Genomic DNA, 27,849 nt, shown 5'->3' with positions numbered 1-27,849 from the left:
TTGTGACAATTACCTCCTAAGTTGCATCAGCTAAATATTCACCACTGCCCAGTGTCCTAATAGTTAGGCAAAGGTCAACATAGCTCATGGTTTGTAAGCAAAGGTTTATCTTCATCTGACAGAAGATGCATTGTCTGATGGAAAGAGTCTTTTCAACCATGGAAGAAGTGCTTGGTTGGAAGAAGATAAATTTTGGATCCAACCCCATCTAACCATTCAGATATTTTATCCATCTATACCAGGCCATGTTGCTAGAGCTCTGGAGCTTTGGTTGAAAGAATGAAATAATTATGGCATGTTCCATCCCACCCACACCCCATAGTTGCTTTAATTACCGGTATGTTTGCTTTAATCACCTTTTGCACAGCTTCATGTATGGGAGATAATCATTATATGATCACATTTCCACTGAGAGGTTATGAATGATTAAGTGGTATATAAATCCTCATAAATAAATAAATGCTTTACACGTGCAAGCTTAACTCTTTTGAAGAGTGCTTAACTTTGGATGGATTTTGCCAGTTGCACAATTCCAGACCGTTTGTGGCTACAACCCTGTATGCAATTAAGCTGTTTAAATGGCGTTGGCTTCAGCGGTTTACTAGATTGCAGGCTATGCTTCCTTCCTTTTTTATGCTGATTTTTAAATTTCTCTTTCATGCTATTTCATGCTGTTTCTTAGAACAAAAGTGGGGAAGGGTGATATATTGCAATTATGCAGTGGTATAATTTATTGCAAAAGCCTCAGACAAGAAACCTCTGTCAGTCATATCTTAATAATGGTTTCAGGAGGAATAAATTAAGAGAAGCTTCCCACAAATTCAGAGGTGTTTTCCCCACCCTTCCCTGTAGACTCAGAGCATGCTCATCGGACCAACTTTGGTTCAATAGGCTTGGCTGTCTTCCATATAGCCATTGGGGAGTTGTATACCTATCTCAGTTTCTGCTGTGGTAAATTGCTGGGAGATAGAGTAGGGAAAAGGTCAGAGACTGAGCAGTTTAATTAATCATGTCGCAATATTCTTAATTGGTGCCAACTTTTAAAAGCTTGCAAGCCCTCCACAATAAACACTTGTGGATATGGAGTCTGTACAACAGAGCTTTTTACACATGGCTTGAATAGATACGGTATGTCAACTTTCCCCAACTTGCCCACCAGAGGTTGTGGAACTCCAGCCTCCATCAGCCCAGCTAGCATGAGAGTATTGGTCTGAAACTTCCAGAAAGTTTGCTATATATATCATGCTCCAGAAACCATTGTGGAAGACTTCCAAAAGTTGTTATTCCTAGCCTAGAGAATGTTCATAGCTGGGGGTTTCCCCCCACAATAAACTAAAGGGGGCTTGATGAAGAAATCACTTGCTGAGGTATGTACACACACTCCATTTTCACTTCTGTGAGTCTTCATTCACCTCTGAGTTTTGGCTGTGAAAGCAGGATGAAAGCAGTGGAGTTAGACTAATCAAACAGCCTGTTTACCACCACCACCAAAAATTTTCCAAACCATTTAAAAGCATAGTGCCCACTCGCTTGCTTGCTATTCACAGAAAGTACTTCTAGGAGAGAGGGAGTGTCACGAGAAAAAGCTTTGACTTTTCCAGTTTTTTACAACCAAGGTAAAATCATCTAGTATGAAAGCCCCTGGACTATTTGAATGTTGGTGAGTTGTTTACCTTTATGTCTGCAGTTTTGAAATCATTGCCTTCAATAAGATAACTAAGGGAAGGAATGTGATTTCTGTTTTCCTACCTCAAAATGGTAAAATCTGGCCTTGTGGGTAAACCGCTGCACCTATCTACTCTGGAGGGGCTCATTTGCCTGAAGACTTCATCCACTTTTGTACAAAGAGTGGGGGGTTATGGTGATTTAAAAATTCTCAACATATCAAATTTGGAACCAAGCAACAAATCAAATTGGAACACCACAAAGCAGATCCAAAACAGATTGAATTACTAATAGAAGATAAACCTTTTTGTCACTGTTGCAACCACAGTTCAAGTAAACATATGAAAAGGACAAAGGGGATGAGTGTGCTGGTTCCATCCCCTGTTGTTGTTCTCATCACCTTCCAATTTGTGTTGCTGGGAACCTCCTGAATTTTCCATGCACTAAAGAACCCTGATTTCCCACAAGTTCAGAAGGCTCCCTCGTCCTGACTTTTACCTTCCTCGTGGGGGAAGGTGATCAGAACGGCGATGGGGAGGTGGTAGCAATCAAGCTCATCCACACTGTCCCCTTTTACATGTTTATTTTAACCAGCAATGCAACTCCTGAACTAAAGGTAGTGTCCTTCAAGTGAGACATTGCAAGGGGAAATGGCAGCAGCTAGGTTGCCAAGAAGAATTCTGATGCTTCCTGCAGCACCACCAAAACTATGCAAGAAAGAAAGAAAGTCACTGCAACTTTTGCTGGCAAGCTATGAGACCCCAGGAAACTGCTACAACTCTCCCTCCCCCCTGAAATGTTCAAGGAAGCTTTGCCCCTCTGCCCTTTTGCCACCCCAACCACTTATTGTCACCACAAAGCTCCATGGAAAACTTTCAGCCCGTGCTGAAATATCTATAAAGTCTCTTCTTCTTTTTTTTGCTGCGACAGATTGCAAGCTTCAGAATAAGCAGCTGCAAGAGAAAGAGTTAATTTTCTCTAATAATGTATTTTATTCGTGCTAATTCTTTTGTATCTTGGACTTGGGAGGACTTATTACTTAAAGGTTTTGCAGTAAAAGATTTTGGCATCCCCTCAGAAAACACTTGGAAATTTGAACTGCTAAATATTCTCGTAATGGTCTGAGATCTCATTCACAGACACACAAGCCCAACACATTTTTTTGCTTAGTGAAGGTCAGGATGTTTTTTTGTTTTTTTATTAATCCGAGAAGAGAGCCCATCTGCAATTTTCTTATATACCGACATTCGAGGATACAACAGCAAAGCTGCCACCATGTCAATTCAATGAGATTGCCAAGGAGCCAGATGCTCGTGTCAGAAGAACATGTTCCATAGCTTGGCATCTGGGTTGTCTTATTGCCCTCCAAGAATCAAGAGAAGGAGGAGTGATAAGATATGCAAAAATGAATAAAATGACAAGCAGTGTCTCTGCTTTATGCCAGGACACGCACACACACACCACTGTTTCTCTTTTACAAATATTCAGGTATACTTCAACAGCATCATTTTAACAAAAAGGAACAGTTTAGAAAGTCATGGTTGACAAAACCAACTCCATAACTCTTATTCAGAAATTAAACGATATAGAAAGTGGTTTTGTATTAGAGTGGATGATACGAATATTGTTTACATTTAGCGGACAGACGAAGAATCAGAAGACCCTTATCTTCTGATTTCTTCCCCTCTCTTTTAATCTCTTTTCTATTTCTATTTCTTTCTTTTTCTCTTTCTTTATTCTTCCCCACCACTTCTATTTATGTTTTTATCATATTTAGATCAAAGTCTTAGTTTGGACAAAAGAAGAGGAAAATATATTTGATATTAAGTTTTGTAATTAAAGAAAAATCTCTTCCCCAGTATGAAAAAGAAACCCGTTCAGTGTTAGGTGAGCTTCCTTAGTCTGAGTGAGGCACCTGGGGAAAAAAGGCCTCACCTCAACCACCTCACCTCAGTAGGTGGAGAATCAAATTAATGGCTTCTGAAGAAGAGAGCAGCAATGGAGTAGAAACAATAAGGAGCTATTGTCCTCAAGGTAATGCAGTCCCAAACCATATGACACCAGCCATTGGCCCAATCAGACAAGCAGGTCTCTAGCCATGATGACCATTTCCCCAGCAACACCTTGCGTACCTATGCCACAACGACACTAGCCTGCTTCCAACTTCTGTCCCAGCACCACTCACACACTATTTCTGGCAGATTCTTTCCCTTGCCATCTCTTCCTAAAACCAAGTGAAGCACAAGAAATGCATCACCCACTACTCTCTACCCTGACTAGACTTGAAGAGGGGAGGGAGTATATCAATGTATCGGATTACAAACGTGTTTTCAATTAAGGCCACCTTCACCACAGCTCCAGGGAGGAGGCCTGAGAGCAACGTCCCAAGCTATCTCAAGAGAAGTTCATCTGACTTCAAACTCTTTGTGATTCTTCAGCATAGTGTTTGAAGTGAGGAACAAGAATACAAAACTGCCTCTAAGCTTTAAAGAGGAATATGTTCGTGAAGGAAATGTTCAAGAACTCATGACACAAGTTTAGTTCCAGTTAATCTATCAAAAGGAAAAAGAAAGGGAGGAAATGGAAACACAATGAATGTTGCTTCTGTGTCAGGAAAATTTAGAATTCTGAAATGCAAACTTGATTGGAGCCTCTTAAAACTTGAAGCTTCTTAAAGTTTTATATTTTATTAAATTAACAAGAATATTTACAGTTTCTTAACCATTTCCCTCTCCTATAAACACATGAACACCAACAATCCAACCAGCCAGCACACAACTTTTCAGCATAATATTTTTGTTAGCTATTAATTAACCAATGTATGTTTTTTGTCACAGGCATTAGCAAGGGCAAGAAAAATTTGGCATGATAGATCTTGTTAATTAGGACTTTATTTTTAAAACACCAATTGGGCATAAGAAAAAGAAATATCTGAATGAGCCCAAATCGAAGTGACAGTTGAGTTTTCACAGATGTTACAGTAATCCTAATTATAGAACATGAAAAAGTATACTGCCTAATATACTATCTGAACTTCATGAACAGTGAAACGTTTTTTCAGTTATTTTCAATTATTTGTTCAGATTCCACACACACCTTGCCCCACTAGTGGAGAAAATAAATAATTTATCTTCTTAAGGCCTTTATGCCAAAATGCCATATTATGCAGAGGTAAGTTTCATTGAGGTAAGATATGCAGATGACACAACCTTGATGGCAGAAAGTGAGGAGGAATTAAAGAACCTTTTAATGAGGGTGAAAGAGGAGAGCACAAAATATGGTCTGAAGCTCAACATCAAAAAAACGAAGATCATGGCCACTGGGGCCATCACCCCCTGGCAAATAGAAGGGGAAGAAATGGAGGCAGTGAGAGATTTTACTTTCTTGGGCTCCATGATCACTGCAGATGGTGACAGCAGTCACAAAATTAAAAGACGCCTCCTCCTTGGGAGAAAGGCGATGGCAAACCTAGACAACATATTAAAAAGCAGAGACATCACCTGCCAACAAAGGTCCGTATAGTTAAAGCCATGGTTTTCCCAGTAGTGATGTATGGAAGTGAGAGCTGGACCATAAAGAAGGCTGATCGCCGAAGAATTGATGCTTTTGAATTATGGTGCTGGAGGAGACTCTTGAGAGTCCCATGGACTGCAAGAAGATCAAACACATCCATTCTTAAGGAAATCAGCCCTGGGTGCTCACTGGAAGGACAGATTGTGAAGCTGAGGCTCCAATACTTTGGCCACCTCATGAGAAGAGAAGACTCCCTGGAAAAGACCCTGATGTTGGGAAAGATGGAGGGCACAAGGAGAAGCGGACGACAGAGGATGAGATGGTTGGACACTGTTCTTGAAGCGACAAACATGAGTCTGACCAAACTGCAGGAGGCAGTGGAAGACAGGAGTGCCTGGCGTGCTCTGGTCCATGGGGTCATGAAGAGTCGGACACGACTCAACGACTAAACAACAAGTTTCATTGTGTTCCACAGGCCTTAAACTTAAGGAAGTGGGTATAGCATTGCAGCCTTACATATAGAACACACCCGCCAACATTTCTCTGATGAAAATAGGGACATCCTATTCAATAATAACTATTATTATTATTATTATTATTATTATTATTATTATTACCATGCCCATTTTACTGGGTTGCCCCACCCACCCTGGACAGCTTACAACATTATAAAAACATAATAAAACATTAAACCAGGCAGAGGGCCTTCTCGGTAGTGGCGCCTGCCCTGTGGAACATCCTCCCATCAGAAGTCAAGGAAATAAACAACTACCTGACTTTTAGAAGGCATCTGAAGGCAGCTCTCTTTGGGGAAGTTTTAATGTTTGATGGTTTATCGTGTTTTTAATATTCTGTTGGGAGCCGCCCAGAGCAGCTGGAGAAACCCAGCCAGATGGGTAGGGTATAAATATATTATTATTATTATTATTATTATTATTATTATTATTATTATTAACATTAAAAAAACTTCCCTATACAGGGCTGCCTTCAGTAGGCTTCTAAAGGGTGTATAGTCAGTTGCTATCTCCTTGGCTCAGGGGTTGCAGAACTTCCAACATTTCCCCAATGAAAATAGGGACATCCTAAGGAAAAGTGGGACATTCTGGGATCAAATCAGAAACTGGGATGGCTTCTGTAAATCCAGAACTGTCCCTGGAAAATAGGGACACTTGGAGGGTCTGATAGAAATTTCAAAGCTGTGCACATTTGTAAGGTAGTAAATGCCATTGACCGTTGAGGGAACGATTATTGTGCTGTGGATAGTTGGCTGTGGATAGAAGGCTGTGGGGTATATGGAAGTGAGAGCTGGAGATGTATGGAAGTGAGAGCTGGACCATAAAGAAGGCTGATCGCCGAAGAATTGATGCTTTTGAATTATGGTGTTGGAGGAGACTCTTGAGAGTCCCATGGACTGCAAGAAGATCAAACCTATCCATTCTTAAGGAAATCAGCCCTGAGTGCTCACTGGAAGGACAGATCCTGAAGCTGAGGCTCCAATACTTTGGCCACCTCATGAGAAGAGAAGACTCCCTGGAAAAGACCCTGATGTTGGGAAAGATGGAGGGCACAAGGAGAAGCGGACAACAGAGGATGAGATGGTTGGACACTGTTCTCGAAGCTACCAGCATGAGTTTGACCAAACTGCGGGAGGCAGTGGAAGACAGGAGTGCCTGGTGTGCTCTGGTTCATGGGGTCACGAAGAATAGGACACGACTACACGACTAAACAAGAAGAAGAAGAAGAAGGCTGTGGAGTGGGCTGGAGCCTTGCTCCCAACACCACCATCACTGCAGGACTCGTGTGGGGCAGGGTGATGGTGAGGTCAGGTGGTGAGGTCAGGGCTGCACATCTGTAGATATCAGTGTCTACCACAAGCCAGTGAAGATGATGACCCAAATGCAGAAGCTTCCTTCTGTGCTTATAGCCAATGTGGAAGTGCAGCGAAGTGGATTAATTAAATGTTCCATAGCACCATCTTGAAACTTGTAAATCAGAAAATGAAGTCCTTTAAAAAAAATTAAAAACCCAAAATAGCATTTTGTTAAAATATGACAGAACAAGTTATGGAAAAATAAGGTGAGCTTTGCACTTTCTAAATCTATCAAGACATTTAATGGCTGGTTCTTGACATTTCTCGCTACTTTTTTCCACGGGGGCCGGAAGGAGCTGCTTACAATGGTACAATGTGCAGCGCTGTCCATATGTATTAGTTAGATGAAGGCAAAGCGTTGCATTATATTCATGTCTCGATGCTAGGACAGAATACCCTTAGCCAAGGCTTTATTACTTTATATGAGTGGCATATTCTTATGAACCAAATGATTAGAACCACCTCACAGGCACCTGTCTGGGGAAAAAAAATCTATTCAAGAGTAATAAACACACAGCAAATGTTTTCTAACCCAACCACACCCTAACTCACTGCTCTGGTTGATGCCTTTTGGAGTTCATCTAAGGTTTGTGTTCAGTGTGCCAGCTGGCATATCTGTAGCTATAATAAGATCTCGAAAGCACAAAGTACTCGGCATGTTTGCTCAGAAGTCTCGCTACATTCAGTGGGCCTTGCTCTCTAAGAAGGATCAAAGAGAAGTTTGTTCAGTTAATGTGAACTTACCTGGTTTACATTTCTCAAACCATTACATGAAGTGAATTGCAGCTATTCTTCAAAATTCACACTTCTGCAAATTATTCAATGTAATTTTCCAGCCAAAAACAAACAAACAACCATATTAGAGAAAGATGGGGCAAGGAAATATATATTAGTTGGGGTGGGCATACAAAAGGTTCGTCCTGTGGAGGAATATCTGCTTGTAAAAAAAAAAAGTTTATATTAGGCAAACTTACATACAAATATGTCTGTGTTAGGAGGAATGACCATGAAAAATGTGTATTTCATGCATTTTTAAAAAAAAACCTAAAATGAGCAAACTGATACAGAAATGAGGTTAATACTGGAAAAGTGAGAAAAGAAACCGAGAAAAGCAGAAATTGACAGATTCATCCATTCCAAGATCAGTTTAGGATTGCCATCCTAGGAATTTGTTGGTTGTTGTAGTGAGGTTTAACATTTAATTTTTATGCACACATTCAGGGCAAAACTTTAGCTGGTGCATAATTCGGCGGCCAGGTTGCTCACTGAGACAAGACAATTAGAGCGTCTTACACTGATCCTGGTCTGACTGCACTGGCTGCCAATTAGTTTCCAGTGCTGGTTTTGACCTAGATAAAGGTAAAGGGACCCCTGACTGTTAGGTCCAGTCGTGGCCGACTCTGGGGTTGCGGCGCTCATCTTGCTTTACTGGCCAAGGGAGCCGGCGTACAGCTTCTGGGTCATGTGGCCAGCATGACTAAACCGCTTCTGGCAAACCAGAGCAGCACACGGAAACGCCGTTTACCTTCCCGCCGGAGTGGTACCTATTTATCTACTTGCACTTTGACGTGCTTTCGAACTGCTAGGTTGGCAGGAGCAGGGACCGAGCAATGGGAGCTCACCCCGTCGCGGGGATTCGAACCGCCAACCTTCTGATCGGCAAGCCCTAGGCTCTGTGGTTTAACTCACAGCGCCACCCGCGTCCCGGTTTTGACCTATAAAGCCTTAAATGGCTCTCTCCATATGAACCTACCCAGACTCTGCAATCATCATGTGAGGCCCTTCCTTATGTGCCTCCTCCCCAAGAGGCCTGGAGGGTGGCAACACAAGAAGGGGCCTTTTCTGAGGTGGCTCCCTATTTGTGGAATACTCTCCCCAGGTAGGCTCACTTGGCAGCATCATTACATGAATTTAGGTGCCAGGCAAAAAAAGTTTCTGTATAACAAGGCCTTTGGGTGATTAACATTCTATGGTCTTTTAAATGTTTGTGTGGGGTGGTAGTTATTTGTTTGTTCCTGCTTTTGTTTTTTATGCATTTTATGTTCTTATTTTGTATATTTAGGTTGTGAGCTGCTGTGTGATCTTTGGATGAAGGGTGGTCTGCCAAATTAATAAATGAATAAAATAAATAATCAAATCATAATAATTTTGTCTGAAATCATGAGCCCTACATATAGCTGCACGCAGGACACTTGCTCTGCCTTACAACCAAAAAGCTTGTCCTTGTGATTTCTCCTCTCTTGCTCTGACCATTTCGCTTGTACAGTGGTACCTCAGGTTAAGTACTTAATTCGTTCCGGAGGTCCGTTCTTAACCTGAAACTGTTCTTAACCTGAAGCACCACTTTAGCTAATGGGGCCTCCTGCTGCTGCCGCGCCGCCAGAGCACGATTTCTGTTCTCATCCTGAAGCAAAGTTCTTAACCTGAAGCATTGTTTCTGGGTTAGCGGAGTCTGTAACCTGAAGCGTATGTAACCTGAAGCGTATGTAACTTGAGGTACCACTGTATGTATGTACAGTGTGGAGGCATTAGAGATAAACCCATAAGCATGGCTAGTGATCAGCAGGTGAGGCAGATCTTACTGAAAGGCCAGCAACAGGTGAGATTCTGAGTTTCCTTCTGCATCCTTAATTCCGATCAAGTCTGCCAACTCCAGGTGAAGGTGTCTTCAAAGAGATCACGAGACACCCTCTTCATTAAAAAACACAAAACACAGCAGCGGCAAAATAATAACAAAATTAATAAGAAAACTCTCACATGCTCTAGTCATTAAGTTCACAGTTTGCCTGAGAGCAGCCGTTTGTTCACCTGGGATAATGAAGTGCAGGGACTCTTCTGTAAAGCTTCTCCATCTTCTGTCTCCTGCCATCAGCAAAACTAGCACCTTTGACCCAAGCAGAATTGATTAAAGCTTAACGCTGCCCTCATGTCATACTTAGCATTACTTATTCCATTAAGTGTCAGATTAACCGGTGATTAGTTCAATAGACTTTTTTTATATTATTGCTTTGCATAAAATGCCCTATAACTTCCCTGGCCATCAAACCATGTGATTTACATCCAAATCATTACATGTCAATAGTCCGAGCCCCAAGTACGAAATCAAAATGGCATATATAGTGAGCTTGGTCAAAATGCGACTGCCTGAGTTCATTCTTCCTCGTGTCATATCCTCATAATTTGAAGTTAAGGACACAAAGGAAACAAGACAGCTTTCCTTTCCTTTCTTGAACTTTTAATGTTGAAGATAAAAAGGCTCAATTTGCTTCTGTTGACTCCCCTTGGATTTTTGTGTATGGCTCCAAGGTCAGAAAAATTGAACCTAATGACAAAAGGGTAAGGCCAGGAAACATAGAAGCCAACTCCTAGGGGCCAGGGGCCCTTTGACACCCCCCCAATAAAATATTTGAGGGGGGCAAGCCCTCCTATCACAGCCCCCAGTTGATGGGCATTGCCATTCAAATAGCATGCATACACTGCGTCATGTGATTGATCGTGTGGGGTGGTGCTTACCTGCCCCCCCCCCAATATTTTATTCAAGTTGGCGTCCCTGCCATGAAGGTTGGGGGCTTCAGGCTAAGGGCTGGATGTGGTCCTTTAAACCACACACTTCCCAGGATACACTTCCTTTCCAGGCCAGGCACTCTTCTTTTTAGGACATACCCCCACTCTGCACCTTCCTTGAATGCTTTTGCCTGGATGGAAGGAGCGCTTAAAGGGTGACAATGTTCTCCCTTGCCTGGTAGGAGATGGAGAGAGAGGTGTGTGTGCAGATACCTCTGACCTTTGTATGGGAATCATGCAGCCCGCTGTGCAAAGGTAAGAGACACAAGCATTGCTTCAATCACTCTTGCCTCAGGTGGTGGCCCACTACTGGAACATGGGTCTCAGAAGGTCCACTACTGGAACATGGGTCTCCCCATGAAAGAATGTGCCCCTCAGACAGAAAAAGGTTCTCCACCCCCTGAATTAGGTGGGGAGAAAAGCTTTCACCACCGAAAAGTCAAAGGATGTGTTCCAGGCTAAACAAGTTGCATTTCCTGCAAATGCCTTCAAGTTCTTTTGTGTAATTACAGAGCAGGATTTCCTCTGCAATGTTTTTTCTTTTTCTTTCTTTCTTTCTTTCTTTCTTTCTTTCTTTCTTTCTTTTTTTTTTTTTTTTTTTTAGAAAGATTACACTTTTACAGGAAGTGACTTGCATAGGAATAACTTCCAAGAAAGGCAAAATCTGTTCGTTTTTGTGCCCGTTATCACCACTCCAGGATTGAGCTGGTAACCCAGTTTGTGGGTTTTCTATCGTGAGAACTCTTCTCCTCCCTATTTCTCAAGAACGGGTTTATTGGTATTATTCTTGTTATTCTGTTAACCTCACCTAAGGCACTGCATGGAATAGAAAAACTGGTTTAAAGGGGCCAGCGTTTGTGCAGGATTTCCCCCAAATATGGGTATCATCACATTACTCATTTCCTCCTTTCTAGTCATTCCTTTGCTGAAGAAGCCATCCTTGCGTGCATGACCACATGAAGGATGTTAACCCATTTCAGTGAAATGTATTTTAATTTAGCAATAACACATCTAATCATTCTTTCTCATCCTAATGATTCAGTGCTATAGTCATAGTGAAATACCCTCCATTTTTGCCAGGACCTTGCCTGTTTTATGTCCCCTCCAAACTACCTTAATTTGCCCAGGGAAAAATCTGGATAAAGGGCAATAATATCACCTTGCTTTGGTACCTAACAATACCCATGTTGTGTTCCTCACTAAAATAAGTAGTTCGGCATTCTGGGGTAATTTAGAATTAGGACCACTGCAACACACACAAACACATTTCAGGAAATCCTACAGTTTAAACACATTTCCAATTGCCAAATTGTTAATATTTTTAAAACCTCTTTTATTTTTAACCTGCGCAGTAGCCTGATCAAATGTCTGATCTGGTTGTGCAATACACAGTTTTAATTATCATTAGTTTACAGGCATTGGGTGTTCTCCATATATTGTATAACAAGCAACTAAACACGTATAAGGTCTAAATTATTGGAGTTCATTTGCTGTCCAGATGCCTTCTTCCTTCAAGTTGAAGATTATCTGTGATTCCTAAAAGTCAACCATAAGCCTCCTGAGCTTTTATCTTTCAGGGATCCCCACTCCCACTTACCGTAGTTTCAGTGTTCATAATTCAATTTACAAGCAAACTGAAATGATTTGTCTCAAGCATCTCTAATTACACCCTAGATTGTGTCTTCTATGCTCAGTGCTCCTCCGCTGTAGCTCTGACCTGATGTCTTCCCTTCCTTACAACAGCTCTAAGAAGCAGTGCACACAATTGGGTGGAACCACAGCAAACAGTCTCCCACTAGTGGGATCACTGCTGCTTCTTGGAACAGGAAGGCACAAGCGGCAGCAAGGTCACGGCTGTTCAGACACACCAGCAAGACGGCTTGCGTGGCTCTACTGGTACATCTGCATCCCTTTCTCTGCTCCACATGAGCTGCTTCTGCACCTCCAACTTACCTTTCTGCCAAGTCCAATCCTATATCGTCCCACTCGCCTTTGAACTGCTCTCCTCTGGCTCACTGCTATGCTTAGGGCTGCCTTGGTTGAGAACAGGACTTCCTGGAGGAATGTGCAGCAGAAGGTCCAAGCAGCCAGGAGCTAAAGTGTGTTTGGTGAGAGGTGAAGACCCAAGTATCAGGTGAAACCAAGTTGAGAGTCATAGTAATCAAGAAATCCATCTGTAGGAAAACACAGAAGGAAACAACAATGGATTTGGTACTCAGGAGTAGATGGCTAGAACTAGGAGCCTGAAATGGATCTGCTGCTCAGTAAATTCCAGTACTGTAGGTTTTCTTCACAACTTGTCCAGTCCAAGCTTCTGTTTCTGGGCATCTATCTAGACTAGAGCATCAACACTCGAGGTACTAGCATAGTACTAGGACTAATTACTAGCATAGACCTAAAGGAGAACTCAAGCTACTAAGACCATGTGAAAATAGGGGCTTTAGAACAGAATGTCCCTATTTTAATGAGGAATGTTGTTGGAAGGTATGGAACAGTGCTGTCCTGTCATGGGCTGCTGTTGCTGAAATCAAAAGTAGCTATCAGGAAGGAGCTCCATTATCTTCCACTCTGGCACAAACCACACATGCCATGCATGTCATTTGTAATTTGGTCATCAAACAGTGATGCCAGTGCATAGGAAAGCAAGACCAAGAAGATCATGCAGGGATAATGGCTGGGAATGATGATGGCTGTCAGTTTTGACTCCCAAGGCCAGCACCTGCTCTGAGCCAACTGCCTAGATTTATCTGTTGTATTGACTAATCTTGTTATCACTTATTCCAGTGCTTTTAAGCAAATCCCTTAAACAAATGGAAAACTGAATATTCTAGATATTTTTTGAAGTGAAAAGAACTGAGGAATGCAGGCACAATTATATAACTGTGCGTAGTTTATTCTAACCTCTTGACTTTGGCCACATTCACACCATATAGTTGAAGTACTATGACAGCAGTCATAGCTTTCCCAAACGATTTATGACAGGTGAAGTTTGTTGTGGGGGCTGAGAGTTGTTAGTGTGAGATTTTGACCAGCTTCGGCCCATCTGAAGCTGATACAGGCTCGTCTTATCTTGAGCCCAAGCAGAGTAGTCCACACAGCAGAAGGATAAGCAGTATGTGCTACATTCTTTAACTTTATTTACACTCTATGCTGAGAGAATACAAACATGCATCTTGCCTCTGTGAGAGCAGAGAAGCAACTATCTCTCTAACAATAGGATCAATAATAGCATCAATAGGAGTATAGCATCTAGATCAAGGAAAGTAATAGTGCCACTGTATTCTGCTCTGGTCAGACCTCACCTGGAGTACTGTGTCCAGTTCTGGGCACCACAGTTCAAGAAGGACACTGACAAACTGGAATGTGTCCAGAGGAGGGCAACCAAAATGGTCAAAGGCCTGGAAACGATGCCTTATGAGGAACGGCTAAGGGAGCTGGGCATGTTTAGCCTGGAGAAGAGGAGGTTAAGGGGTGATATGATAGCCATGTTCAAATATATAAAAGGATGTCACATAGGGGAGGGAGAAAGGTTGTTTTCTGCTGCTCCAGAGAAGCAGACACGGAGCAATGGATCCAAACTACAAGAAAGAAGATTCCACCTAAACATTAGGAAGAACTTCCTGACAGTAAGAGCTGTTTGACAGTGGAATTTGCTGCCAAGGAGTGTGGTGGAGTCTCCTTCTTTGGCGGTCTTTAAGCAGAGGCTTGACAACCATATGTCAGGAGTGCTCTGATGGTGTTTCCTGCTTGGCAGGGGGTTGGACTCGATGGCCCTTGTGGTCTCTTCCAACTCTATAATTCTATGATTCTATGATTCTACAAAGAAACTGAGAGAACAGTGAAAAACAAGAAACCAGTGTACGTCACATCCAGTCTCCCATTTCCCGTGGGAACCCAACAGTAACGCTGACTGTAGAATGTAAACAACTGTCTTGTGACAAGTATTTTGCTGCACAGTGAAGGAAGCAGAAACCAACAGTTAGGAGACCCCCTATTGCGCTCCCAGAGCTATGATTCTCCAAGTGGTTTAACTTCTCAGGGAACTCCAGGAATGGTAGTTCTGGGGAGGGGAACTCCCAGAACCCTTAACAAACTTCAGCTGCCAGTTTTCTTTGAGGGATACCATCATAGCTGTCAAGTGTCCCTTATTTGGCGAGACAGCCCCTTATCCCAGCGCCATGTCCCGTTGCTGTCCCTTACAGATGAGGCTTCATTTGGCTGCTGGCTGGGCTTTCTGCCTTTGGCTCGGAGGGGCTCAGAAGCTGAACATACCTGTGCTCGGAAAATCCCTTATTTTGGCTGCTGATCCCTTATTTTCGAGGCTGCTGGTCCCTTATTTTCAAATCTGTAAGTTGACAGCATGACTGTTTAAAGTGGTATCATGGTGCTTTAATTGCATGGTGTGAATGTGACCTCAGCAACTCTAGTAGGTAAATTGATGTATTTGCCATTGAAATTTAGAACCCAGGGTCAGCTCTGCCATGAAACAAAATGAGGCAACTGCCTTAGGCGGCAAGTGCTTGGGGGTAGGCCATGACAGCGGGCCCTTAACAGTTACATCCTAAGCCTTGGGGGCATTTCTCTCTTTTGGTTGAGATATGTATGGCTTTCGACCCCCCTGAAATGGGCCTGCTTCCCTGGTTGAGTTGGCTTTTGTACAAGAAAGAAGAGTACCATTTTGTCATTTGCCTCAGGCAGGAAAACGGCTCAGGCTCACGCTGCTCGAGCCCCTGAATGAAGCTCTGCCTTCTATGGGGAGGCCACTGTGGGGTTTAACCGAAACATAATGGTTTGCTGGTTTTTAGCATTCCCTCTTCATTGCCTAGCCACTGTCAGTTAAAGTCAGATTCTTAACGTTAATCATAATTTCCTGTGAAAATATTGCATGAAGGTAAATATAAATAATTAAAGCCAAATGCACACCAAGTGATTCATACTTTCTATTAAATAAATATTTTGTATATGATGCATTAGCAATGGTATGAAATATTTATTTCAAGAGAATATAGATATATAAATTTTAATAAAATAAAAAGGATTGTTAGCTTCCCTTAAAGATAAATAAAACAGAAAATGTGGCAAAATATATACATGATGAATACATTAAGCTAATACTTCTTTTGCTCCATAAGTTGATGTGTTTTTTATGGACAACTCTCATAAAAGTGCTAAACATATTTAGAAATGAAATATATTAAATAAAAATAAAATCTACTATGGGAAGTAATTGTAAATATTTAATGATACAATTAACTCTTATTAATGTAACGTTCCTTATTTTTCGAATGAAAAATTCACAAGGATTTCATCCCCTCTCGTTTTAATGAGATGGTGTGTTTGTCATAATTATTATGTATTTTCATTATCATTTGATGAATATTAATAATTTACAGCAGTGCAATGGGCCTTATCCTGCCGCCAACTAAGTCATTGTAAGAAAGGGCCAAAAGTGCAATGCAGAACAAAAAGAGGCTCAAATAACTTTAAAGTGGTGACATCAACATCACCAACAACAAGAGAAACAGATGCTCTAAGCAAAATCCATTGAGGATGTAAATGTTTTATTTTGCCCTGGCACTTACTGAGTATATAAGCCATTTGTCCAGGGCCATTTATGAATGTGAAATCTCAAATACAGGTATTCAGTTTGGCTTTCCATTATTATTATTTTCAACTATTTTAACGCTTAGCCAGAAGAGAACAGCAGTGTCTGGAAGACCATGAGTTCCCCACACCTGATTAATGCTATTAGCAAGCTGAATCCATATCTTGGGTGAATAGGATGTTAACCCACGCTGTGGCAGATCCCGTTTGCACCAATGGAAGCTTTATTCCAGTGCAAATAGCATGTATAAGAACACAAAGAGAGCCCTGCTGGATCAGATCGAAGGTCTATCTATCTGTTCCAGGATTCTGTTCTCACAGGGGATAACCAGATGGCTGTGGGAAGCCCCCAAACAGGACATGAGCTGATTCTGTTCAGTGACACAGTCCAGCCAGACTCAGACCACAGACCATTACCCACCTCACATCCCATGTCAGGGCCCCAATCTAGATTGTCCTGAGTTATATTGCAGGGGGGTGGGGAATTCGCCTTTTCTTAGGGCCAGTTCCAAACTAAAATATTGTACCCACTGCATTTCTTAGTGCAGAAAGTATTGATCTGATGTGTAGAGATCTTTCCTATTCTGATTAATTCAAGAGGGTTCTGGAAGTCTCTCTGTGTGAAAGAAACAAGAAGGTTTCGTGATGTTTGGGTTATTCCTTCAGAGAAGCTGAGTACAGCTGGTTTAAACTGGTTCTGTTATCTCTTTCTGTCAAGGTCATGCTGACTATAATAGTGATGCCAGAAGGAGCCTGGGCTTCATTCTCTCTTTCTGTCTCTTCTTCTTTTTGGTGTGGTGTTCCATATATAGTGTTAAGGTTTAGACTTATTATAAGTTTGTAAGTTGAAGTCTGCTGCAACTGGATTTTCTATGGACAGTGCCAATCCTAAATGCATTGGATTTGTGACCATTATGCTCACTTGCCTTCAGTAGCAGTAAAGCTCTACTGAATGAAACGCCTCTCGTCTATTGTTTCAGAATCCTGCAACGTGTTTAAGTTTTTGCTCTGCTAACTATACATTGGAATCTACTCTGGATATTGAGCAGAATTTCAATGACACCCACCTGATGGCTTCTGTAATGATCCCTCTAGATGACTACATTTTGAAACGTATCATCCTAACAGCTTGTGCTGGATCTGGGAGTACTGGAATATCCAGTTCGTGGAAATTTCTTTAGCCAGTTGTATATATTACTTTTAAACTTATGACACGTTATCGTAACAATATGTTCTTATGCATTCAGAGGAGTGATTTTCAAAGCCTTCTTGTTAAATACAAAGTTATATCAGAACCATGCATATGCAAAGCCAAAATTTGCATTAGCCTGAAGGTGGGCTAACACAGATAGACGATGCTACTGTGATTGTAAATATATGCATTTAAAGCAATGGGCAGGGCAGTCAACATCCCTCTGTGCTGATGCCCCACAAACGTCAGAGTTGGTTCGCTGAGACCATAAAATTTCCCAGGCATCATAAACAGAGCATTGGGTTACATTATTAGTTCCATTAAACTAACATGGGGAGAGTGTAATAAATCCAGATTCTCAGATTCAGCATCCGGGTGCTAGAGGTTCAAGTGATGGATCTTAAATGTTCTTTAGGATTATTTAGCTAGAAAGTCAATAGTTGCTTATATTAGCCATCTCTGTTTCACTGTCTAAGTAACACAGACATCTCTACAAAGATCATAAAAATATTCTAGTTAAGAAATCCATACAGTCCATGAACAATAATAAAGGGAGCCAATATTACATTCATCCAAAATTGTTTGTACAAAATTGTGGCATCGGATCATTTTAAAGACTTGACTTTGCCTCCTTTTTAATTATGAAGCATAAAAATAAAATTGAGTGACTGAGGGGTATAAATAGATAATGAAGAATTGTGCATTTACATAGATGCACCTTATTAATATGACTGTCTCCTTTCACTGTTTAATATCATTTCTGTAAGGCAGGTTTGCACTTGTTCTCATATAAGTGCACAGGTTTTAGATAAATTAATATGACACCTTTTGGATCACACTCAAAGGTTGAAGAATCACTTTAATCTTTTCTCTGCTTTACGTGCTTGTTTTACATTGCAATTTTAGGCATGTCTACTCAGAAGTAAGTCTCATTGGGTTCAATTGAGCTTACTCCCAGGAAATGGAGCATAGCCAAGTCTCTTGCCCACCATAAAGTTTGTATCTTCCTGTAAAATGAGACACACTGGACTCTCTCACCTGAAACCTTGGCACATAATGTGACCAGGGCATAATTAAGTCATATGCCATAAAATATGGTGGTCACTACCCTAATTATTATAATGAGATTAGTTATTGTCTTTAAGCCCTGTTTGTAGTCTTTCCAGGGCTGTCTGGATGACCACTGGATGAAGTAGAAAGCTAGATTAGATGAGCCATTGGTCTGATACAGCCAGTGCTTTTTTTCTGGGGGGACGCAGGGGTACGCATACCCGTAAACATTTTGTGAATCTAAGTTTGGCCTCATTGAGGGGCAGTATTTCAATATGAGTAGGAAAATGAGAGTACCCCTAAACATTTTTTTTTGGGGGGGGAGCACTAGATACAGCAAAACTCTTATTGTGTTCTAAGCACCTTCTGTTGTTTACCTCAAACTAGCCTGTGTAATGGGACTATGTTCTTTCTCTGCACTGCCATTTCTACATTCATACTGTTGCCAAAATGCACCTTGTTTTTTTAGGGAAATGGTGGAACAAGAATGAGACTTAGGATGAGCCCCAAGAGTTTTTCAGGAGCTCCAGTACAGAGTCCAGATTCCTTTGCTTTCCAAACATTGGCATTTGTTTGAGATTGCTATCAGAACAGGCTGCCTCACTCCTCCATTGTGGTGTAGTGGTTAAGAGTGGTAGACTCGTAATCTGGTGAACCGGGTTCACTTCTCTGCTCCTCCACATGCAGCTGCTGGGTGACCTTGGGCTAATCACCCTTCTCTGAAGTCTCTCAGCCCCACTCACCTCACAGAGTGTTTGTTGTGGGGGAGGAAGGGAAAGGAGAATGTTAGCTGCTTTGAGACTCTGTTGGGTAGTGATAAAGCGGGATATCAAATCCAAACTCTTCTTCTTCCAGCTGGTTCTCTTCTCTCTAGCTGTGATTTATCTCATCCTGACATGTTTGTAAGAACTGTTTGAACCCCAGGATTCCTCCCATCACCACCAAGGCTGTACTCCTAACTGATCATGGGGTCCAGAAGAAGGCAGGCCAAACCCTGAAAAGTGTCATGTTCTGTGGCTCCTAGAAGTCAGGATTTGATACATCAGAAGCATCCAGACTCAATTGCTGCCTTCGGTCATGCCAAATTTTTTTTGAGTTATGTGAATGGAGCATGATCCCGGGCTGTGAGGATTACAGTCTCATCCCTGCCCTATGGCCCCAGGATTTGAGTTCCTTTGAGCTCTGCCATCCAAGGTTCAGTGTCTTGTTCTTGATTCTTTCTCAACCTTGGGTTCAGCAGTCAATCCTAATGGAGCAGGCAGTGATTATGTAGCCACCTACGCAGCAAAATGCAATGCATTAGAGGTGACGTCAGATGACCTAAAATTTTGCGTACCTAGGAAGGTTGCTACCCTGGGCAAGATATAAATTCAATAAATAAAATCATCTGTAAAAGCTGCTTCACATACACAAAGGATGGTTGCTGCCATTGTATCTGAATCCACCTCTTTCTCCCCTCCCTCATTTATTATGTACAGGTGTTAAAAAAAATAAACTTGTGCCTTTTTTCTACTAATAATTGCATTTAAGGTGGCGAACATCCTGCTTGCTCACTTTTCTGGTTTCCTGTTGTTGTCCTAATAAAACTATCCCAGCACTGAAGTAGCAGAATGCATACTATGCTGCTGTCAAAAGCAGGCTGCACATGCCCTCAAACATACCCCTTCATTTAATGATGCATTTGACTGCTTGAAATGTCACTTTCGGGACCAGCGTTCATTCATAAGAACTCGGAACAATGTTAACTATAATTTCCCTCTGTTTAGCTGATCATATGTGAGCTTAAGTGGAAATTCCTAACCCCTTAAAACCCATTTCCATTGTACAACATATATTATTGTTGCAACATACCCTGAGACCTTAGAGTGAAGGACTGGTATTTTTGCTTCTCCCAGGTGCAAATACCACTAATATTAGAAGATAGATAGATGATAGATAGCTGAAAAAGAGAGAGAGAGAGAGAGAGAGAGAGAGAGAGAGAGAGAGAGAGAGAGGGAGGGAGGGAGGGAGAGGGAGAGGGAGAGAGAGAGAGAGAGAGAGAGAGAGAGAGAGAGAGAGAGAGAGAGAGAGATCTACCAGTGTTTCCCAACCTTGTGCCTCCAGCTGTTTTTGGACTACAATTCCCATCATCCCTTGCCACTGGTCTTGCTAGTCAGGGATGATGGGAGTTGTAGTTCAAAAACAGCTGGAGGCACAAGGTTGGGAAACACTAATCTATTTTTTTTTAATATTTATTAAGGTTTCCAATTTAATACAAACATAAAAACCACAAAAAAGAAACAAATAATACACAAAAAAGAAAATACAAAAAAACCAAAAATACACAATTAAAACAAAACAAAACAAATATAATTCCCATCACTTATTTCCATTACCTTATGTCTCGGACCTCCTCTCACCTCCCCCTTTTGTATTTCAGATCAAATCTTATTTCAGCAAATTCTTATTGTAACTTAATATAAATTATTTTAGCTTATTACTCAACCTTTTCATTACAGCTGGTAACCACTTGATTTCAATCCAACATCATTCTAGCATTCATTTATTTTGCAATGTTTCTGTAAATAGTCTTTAAATTTCCTCCAGTCCTCTTCCGCCAACTCTTTTCCCTGGTCTCGGATTCTGCCGGTCATTTCTGCCAATGCCATGTACTCGATCACCTTCATTTGCCATTCTTCCAGAGTGGGTAAATCTTGTGTCTTCCAATATTTTGCGATGAGAATTCTTGCTGCAGTTGTCGCATACATAAAGAAAGTTTTGTCCTTCTTTGGCACCAATTGGCCAACCATGCCCAGAAGTAAGGCCTCTGGTTTTTTCAAGAAGGTATACTTAAATACCTTTTTCTTTTCATTATAAATCATCTCCCAGAAAGCCTTAATCCTTGGGCATGTCCACCAAAGGTGAAAGAATGTACCTTCAGGGAAACACTAATCTAGACAGCCGAATAGATAGGATCAGAAGGTTGGCGGTTCGAATCCCCGTGATGGGGTGAGCTCCAGTTGCTCGGTCCCTGCTTCTGCCAACTTAGCAGTTCAAAAGCACATCAAAGTGCAAGTAGATAAATAGGTACCACTCTGGCGGGAAGGTAAACAGTATTTCCCTGCACTGCTCTGGTTCGCCAGAAGCAGCTTAGTCATGCTGGCCACATGACCGGAAGCTGTACACCGGCTCCCTCTCCCAGTAAAGAGGGATGAGCGACGCAGCCCCAGAGTCGTCCATGACTGGACCTAATGGTCAGGGGTCCCTTTACCTTTAATGCAGATGCCCCCACCCCAAGAACACCTATTTTCATTTCTCCCAAGTCAACACCTTCTCATCTTTCATTGCATTTTCATTTTATTAGAGCCAGGGGGGCGGAATCCAAACTAATCAAGAGTTTGGGTGTAACAAGAAAAATACTAGGTAGGAGATTCCAAAGCAAAACATTTAAATTTGCATTTGCAGAGGTGTGAAATAGTTTAGCCACACAATGATATAATAATTACTACAGCCAGGTTAATTGCCACTGCCTCTGGCATTGAAAGAGTTAATGCCTAGGTGCTACTCAGACAGGCATTTAATAATAACCCTGTAGCATGTCTGGTTTGGCCAGTGTGGTTTTTTTTAACCCACACATCTTAATCTGCAGCGTAAGACAAAACAGAATATAGACATCAGAAAGAAACCGAGGCGATTGTTTCATTCTTGTTTCATTCATCCAAGTAATGCACAGTTTCAGCTACTCACATTTTTCTAGTAAAAGCACACTTTTAAATGTGTGCTATTGTGGATTCTTAAGCATGACTTGCTTTTATATGATCTGTCAGTCTAGCTTTAGCTCGGGGGGGGGGGAGTCAAGTAATCTATTTGACCCACATACAATGCATTGTGCAAACCCGCACTGGAAATGGCACACAGAAGAAGGCTGAATGATTTGTTGTGTCTTCTGCAACCATGACTCAGCATGACAGAGTCAAATATTTATTCTCTGGCCTTTTGGTAAAGTGATACTTAAACCGATCCATTTCCTGCGCTTGCAATTTGCATGAAAAAAGGTACATTAAAACAGCTCGCTCCCATTTTATAAATATCACAATAACAAAATTCTCATGTCTGAGTAGAGACACAAAGGCACAAACAGGGGGCGGATTCTGCAGAGGCTCTCTTACAAAAATGCCAGGGCCTTCAAATGACCTCCCACTTCCCTAAACCTCAGACTCAGTAGATTAAGTGAGGTGCATTCCCATGTCTTCTAGATCACCAGGAGCTGGCTGAGCCAAACAGTGGGGCAATGAGGATACAGTGGGCAGAGGGCAGATAAGAATGATGGTGGCCTTTGACATCCATGTTGCCGTAGTCCCACCATCTTGCCTCGGGAGTTTAGGAATATAAGCCTTAGACACTGGCCCAACATCTAGCTTGATATTATCAGCACTGACTGGAAGTGCAGACTGGCTCTCCACGGCTACGGACATGGGTTGTTATTGTTTTTTTCATCTTTACCTGGAGACACCAAAATGTCCCTCCCTTGGCCTCCTTCTTGTCCCCATCTCCACTGCTAAGCACTAGGAAGAAGTGGTTTCCGGAGGGGTCCTTTCCCCCTTGCTAAGCAACCTCCCAAAGAAGACCTCCAGAAGGTATTTTGCAAGGAAGGTGATGAAGAGGATGATGGGAAGGTAGGGGCCAAGCAAGGGGCAAGAGACAGGATGAGAGGTGAAAAGATGGAATGGGGCAAGGGGAAGATGATGGAAGACAAAGCAGAGAGGAAACAGAGATAGGTGGGAGAGAGAGGGAGAAATGGGGTGGTTTTCTGCTACCAAGTCTGCACTCCTCTGTGCCACAGATTTTAACTAGTCTAATGCTTCTAGACTTGGGTTAGCCAACATGGTGCCTTCCAGATGTTTTGGACTACAACTCCCATCATCCCTGGCTGTGGCTGATGGGAGTTGTAGTCCACAGGATCTGGAAGGCGTGTGTCCATGTCATTGGCGCTTTGTATCGGAGTACCAGCTATTAACATCAATTGCTCATGGAGATCGCCATGCCAATGCCTGCTTGTCTGCAGGTATTTGGAAGATAGAGCTGCCACCAGGCCATGGTGGTGCTAAATGCCTGCTAAAAGAAGTGTCTCAGATACTTCCTGTTTGTCCAGCAGCTTTCTGGAGGCGACTGCTTGTTTTTGTATTTGGGCCTATCTCCCCAGAGGTCAGGGCAACATGCCCGGCATTCCCATCCAGTTACTGGCGGCAGTGTTTTGAAGTATCTGCTTTTTAAGAGGCTGCAAGTTAAAATCAGAACTAAGAAAGCAGTTATGATTCACAATGGGGAGCCCATGCCTCTTCTGACTCAAAGCCACGTCTCCACCTCTTACTTGAGACTGACCTCTCAGCTCAGGCAAGGGTGTTGCCAGTAACAGCACTGTCATGCGCTTCTGCATAAACCTATTATCTTTTCACTGAGCAGGCTCAGGCCTGCTTAGCTTTAAAGATGGTATAATATCAGACACATTCAAATCTCACTCTCTCTGGCCATGCACATGAAACTCCTTTATAATGCTTCCACTACTCATTGGGGCCAGCTCCTACGGGATGAAGGGGTCCCCCCCCCCGAATAAAATATTTGAGGGGTCCCGCTCGCCTCCCAAAGTTGACAGACATTGCTGTTAAAATGGTGTGCGTGCACTGTGTCATGTGATCAATTATTTAGGGTGGGGCTTACCTCCCCCCCTAAACCTAGCAGTTCGAAACCTAGCCTAGCAGTTCGAAAGCACCCTTAAGTGCAAGTAGATAAATAGGTACCGCTTTATAGCGGGAAGGTAAACGGCGTTTCCGTGTGCTGCGCTGGTGCCGGCTCGCCAGAACAGCTTCGTCACGCTGGCCACGTGACTCAGAAGTGTCTTCAGACAGCGCTGGCCTCCGGCTTCTTAAGTGAGATGGGCGCGCAACCCCAGAGTCAGTCACGACTGGCCCGTACGGGCAGGAGTACCTTTACCTTTTACCTTACCTCCCCCCCATACTTTATTTAAGTTGGTACCCTGCCACCACTGCAGTAGTCTGGGGGTGTTTCTGGTTCCAGCTTCGTCAATAGAGGCCCAGGTTGTCTCAGTGGCTAGGAGTGTCTTATATCAGCTTTAGTTGGTATGGCAACTGTGGGTGACCAGGTTAGCTAGGCCAGGGTACACCAGGCACTGGTAACTTTAAGAATGGATTGCTGCGATAAACACTTCCTTTGCTCCTTGTCCAGGGCCGGATTTAGGTTTGATGAGCCCCTAAGCTACTGAAGGTAATAGGACCCTTTATATGTCCAGCTGTCCTTTGTCAACAACAAATTGTTGCTGTGTGAATATATGCTATATGGTCATTTATGGACCTAATAGGTATCTAAAGCCATTTGCCCATGTTGCCATGCAACCAGTCCATGCAGAATGTTGGCACCCTATATACAGAAATGAGCAAACCAGTGATATTTTAGGGAGCAGGCTAGCAGGCGGGGCCCATTCCTTACATCATAGGAGCCCACACAACACAAAACACTGTTGCTGTATGTAGGTTTTATTTTATTTGTTTTTTATCTTATATTTTGGAAATGCACATCCAGGGTTTTTTCCCTTTGATTTTTTTTTGGGGGGGGGCAAGGGAGTGGGGCCATAAGCTATAGCTTGTTTAGCTTATATGTAAATCTGGCACTGTCCTTGTCCAAAAACTGCAGTTAGTGCAGAAGACTGCAACACGAGTGCCAAGACCCTGTGAGGATATTGCGTGGACAGGCGGAGTCCCCAGATCCCACGCGGTCCCCTCCGTCATGTGGAATAACGACTCAAGACAACGTGCTATGGGATTAAATTGGCCACAACTTTATTAAATTTCAAATGTGGGTAGACCTTGGCTCAGGCATTGGGCGTTCTCCCTCCCCAGTCCCCAGCCGGGGACCTGGGGAGCATCAGGGTTATCCAGTGTGGGGGGGGGATGGGCCGGCTCTGGAGAACATATGTTCAAGCAGAGATAGGCCGCCCCCGTTACGCCGCCGCTGCAGGGGAGAGCAATGACGGTGTACGGTCAAAGCCTCCCTTCAGAAACCCCTTTAATGGGGAACCCTGGCATCGCCGCCGCAAAGAGGAAGATGGATTAAAGGATTCCGCCCAAGGCCTGATACCGCCAAAGTTGTGACGTTTTGCTACGGGAAAGGCGAAACCTGCCAATGCAGGGAAATTCCTTTCCGGCCCTTTAACAGCGACCTTAACGTAGCAGCGCCCGCATACCTGTGAAGAAAAGCTAACCTGCAAAACCTGTGAAGAAAAATTAACCTGCAAAATAAGACATTAACTGAGGGTGGGTAGGGCGGGAGAAGCTCTGGAGCCAAGTGAGGATTCCCAGGTAAGATCCTCCCTCTATTGTGTGGGCAGGTAATCCCTCCCCTACCTGGCCTGGTCTCCTTGGCAACACTTCCCCCAGGTGGGATTGGACAATTGACTGAGGTAGGTGGAGACCTCTAGGTATCCCACCTGAGGGGGGCAAAGCCAAGCCTATGCTGTTGGAGCCGCTTCAGATCTAGGGGCTGCGCGCATCCACGCAAAGGGCGCCCCTCGTTTTAAGCGGGAAGTGGTCATTACACCTCTGATCAAAGATCTGTACTTCCTGCCCATTTGCTATTGAGGCAAACTTGAGGTGTTACTGTTAGCATACAAAGCTCTCAGCAACTGGGGACTGGTTTATTTGAAGAACCACCTGTGACGTTAACATATGAGAGTGCTGGAGGTGAAATAGTTAAACAAGTTACCCAATCAGAACCCAGGGGGTGGAGTCAGAGGGACTATAAAACCAGCTCTGGGATGGGCGAAGAGAGGAGTTCTTTGGGAGTTGGGTGGTTGGTTGGAGTGGGAGTGAATTGGGATAGAGTTTGTGGGAGGGTTGAATTAGTGTAGCGAAATAAGCTGAGTCAGGAATAGTTAGGGGCTTGGAAGACAAGTAAATATCTGAGAGGTGGTTTAGTGAGTGAGAGCAGGTAGCGGAAGTTATAGGTCTGGATAGGCACCCCATGATTGTAATTGACCAATAGCATTTATGAAACTACACGCTTGCTAAACTGCAATAAATAAACAAAACGGCCTAAACGGCCTCGGTCCTGTATACCTGAAGGAGCGTCTCCACCCCCATCATTTAGCCCGGACACTGAGATCCAACGCCGAGGGCCTTCTGCGGTTCCCTCATTGCAAGAAGTGAGGTTACAGGGAACCAGACAGAGGGCATTCTTGGTAGTGGCGCCCACTCTGTGGAACATCCTCCCTCCAGATGTGAAGGAAATAAGCAGCTATCCTATCTTTAAAAGACATCTGAAGGCAGCCCTGTTCAGGGAAGTTTTTAATATTTAATGCTGTATTGTTTTTAACACTTGATTGGGAGCTGCCCAGAGTGGCTGGGGAAACTCAGCCAGATGGGCGGGGTATAAATTATTATTATTATTATTATTATTATTATTATTATTATTATTATTATAAAAGTTTGTTCCGATTTAACCCTGACTGGACTCAGTATTCTACCAGGTAGGGCCTGGGTGGTGGTAGCGAGAAATAAAGTGGTGGCACAGGAATCAATAGATGGTGAAACGTCCGGGGACCCTGTGTGATCGCCACACCACCTTACCCCATATGTGCCCCTTTTGATTTGCAGAACTGGCACTTTTACAAGTGCTGCGCCATCTTTGTTCTGGACTCACGGAAAACCAGTCTTTCTAGGGGGAAATTGGTGGCAAGATCCACTGGGACGAGCAGCGGATTCCTAGCTCAGCTCAGCCCTGCCCTGGCTCATCCGAAGGTGATGCCAGCAAACTTGCACATCCTGCGGCTCATGTGGCCAAACCGAAGCTGGTGCAAGTTCCGCAAAAGGGGCATTTGGGGGGCTTGGCAGGGGCAGGACTAGAGAGAGGGCTCAGGCTGGAGTCTAAGCCTGTTCAGCTCAGACACATGACCTGACACAGAACGCAATTTTAAAGGCTTGCTTTCCCTCTGCCAGGCGTAGGCAGAACAACAGCAGCAGCCCCGTTGTTGAATCGGATTTAGATCTGCAGTAATTTTATGCTGGCTTAATTTACACCAGTTTATTAATTGAGCATAGGATTTCTCCCTATGTATGGCAACACCTCTTCTCTAGCAGCACCTGTTAATATTAGACAGGTACCATCATCACACTGTTTTTAGTGCCTGCTTAAAAACAACAACCACAACAACTTGTGTTGTTGTTAACAAATCTACCCAGACACGTAATTTTATTGCATATATTTGTTTTGAAAATGAATTTTATACTATTTTATGGAAACCACTTAGAAGGTTTTTATTATAAAAATCTTGATACAATGTAGATGAAGTTTATCAAGCAGTGGCAAACTTTGAACCTAGGTCGCCTTAAGAACAAAATAT

Source organism: Podarcis cretensis (genome assembly GCF_951804945.1).
Source record: "Podarcis cretensis genome assembly, chromosome: 12".
Classification (NCBI taxonomy): domain Eukaryota; kingdom Metazoa; phylum Chordata; class Lepidosauria; order Squamata; family Lacertidae; genus Podarcis; species Podarcis cretensis.
Note: the sequence above shows the minus strand (reverse complement) of the source record.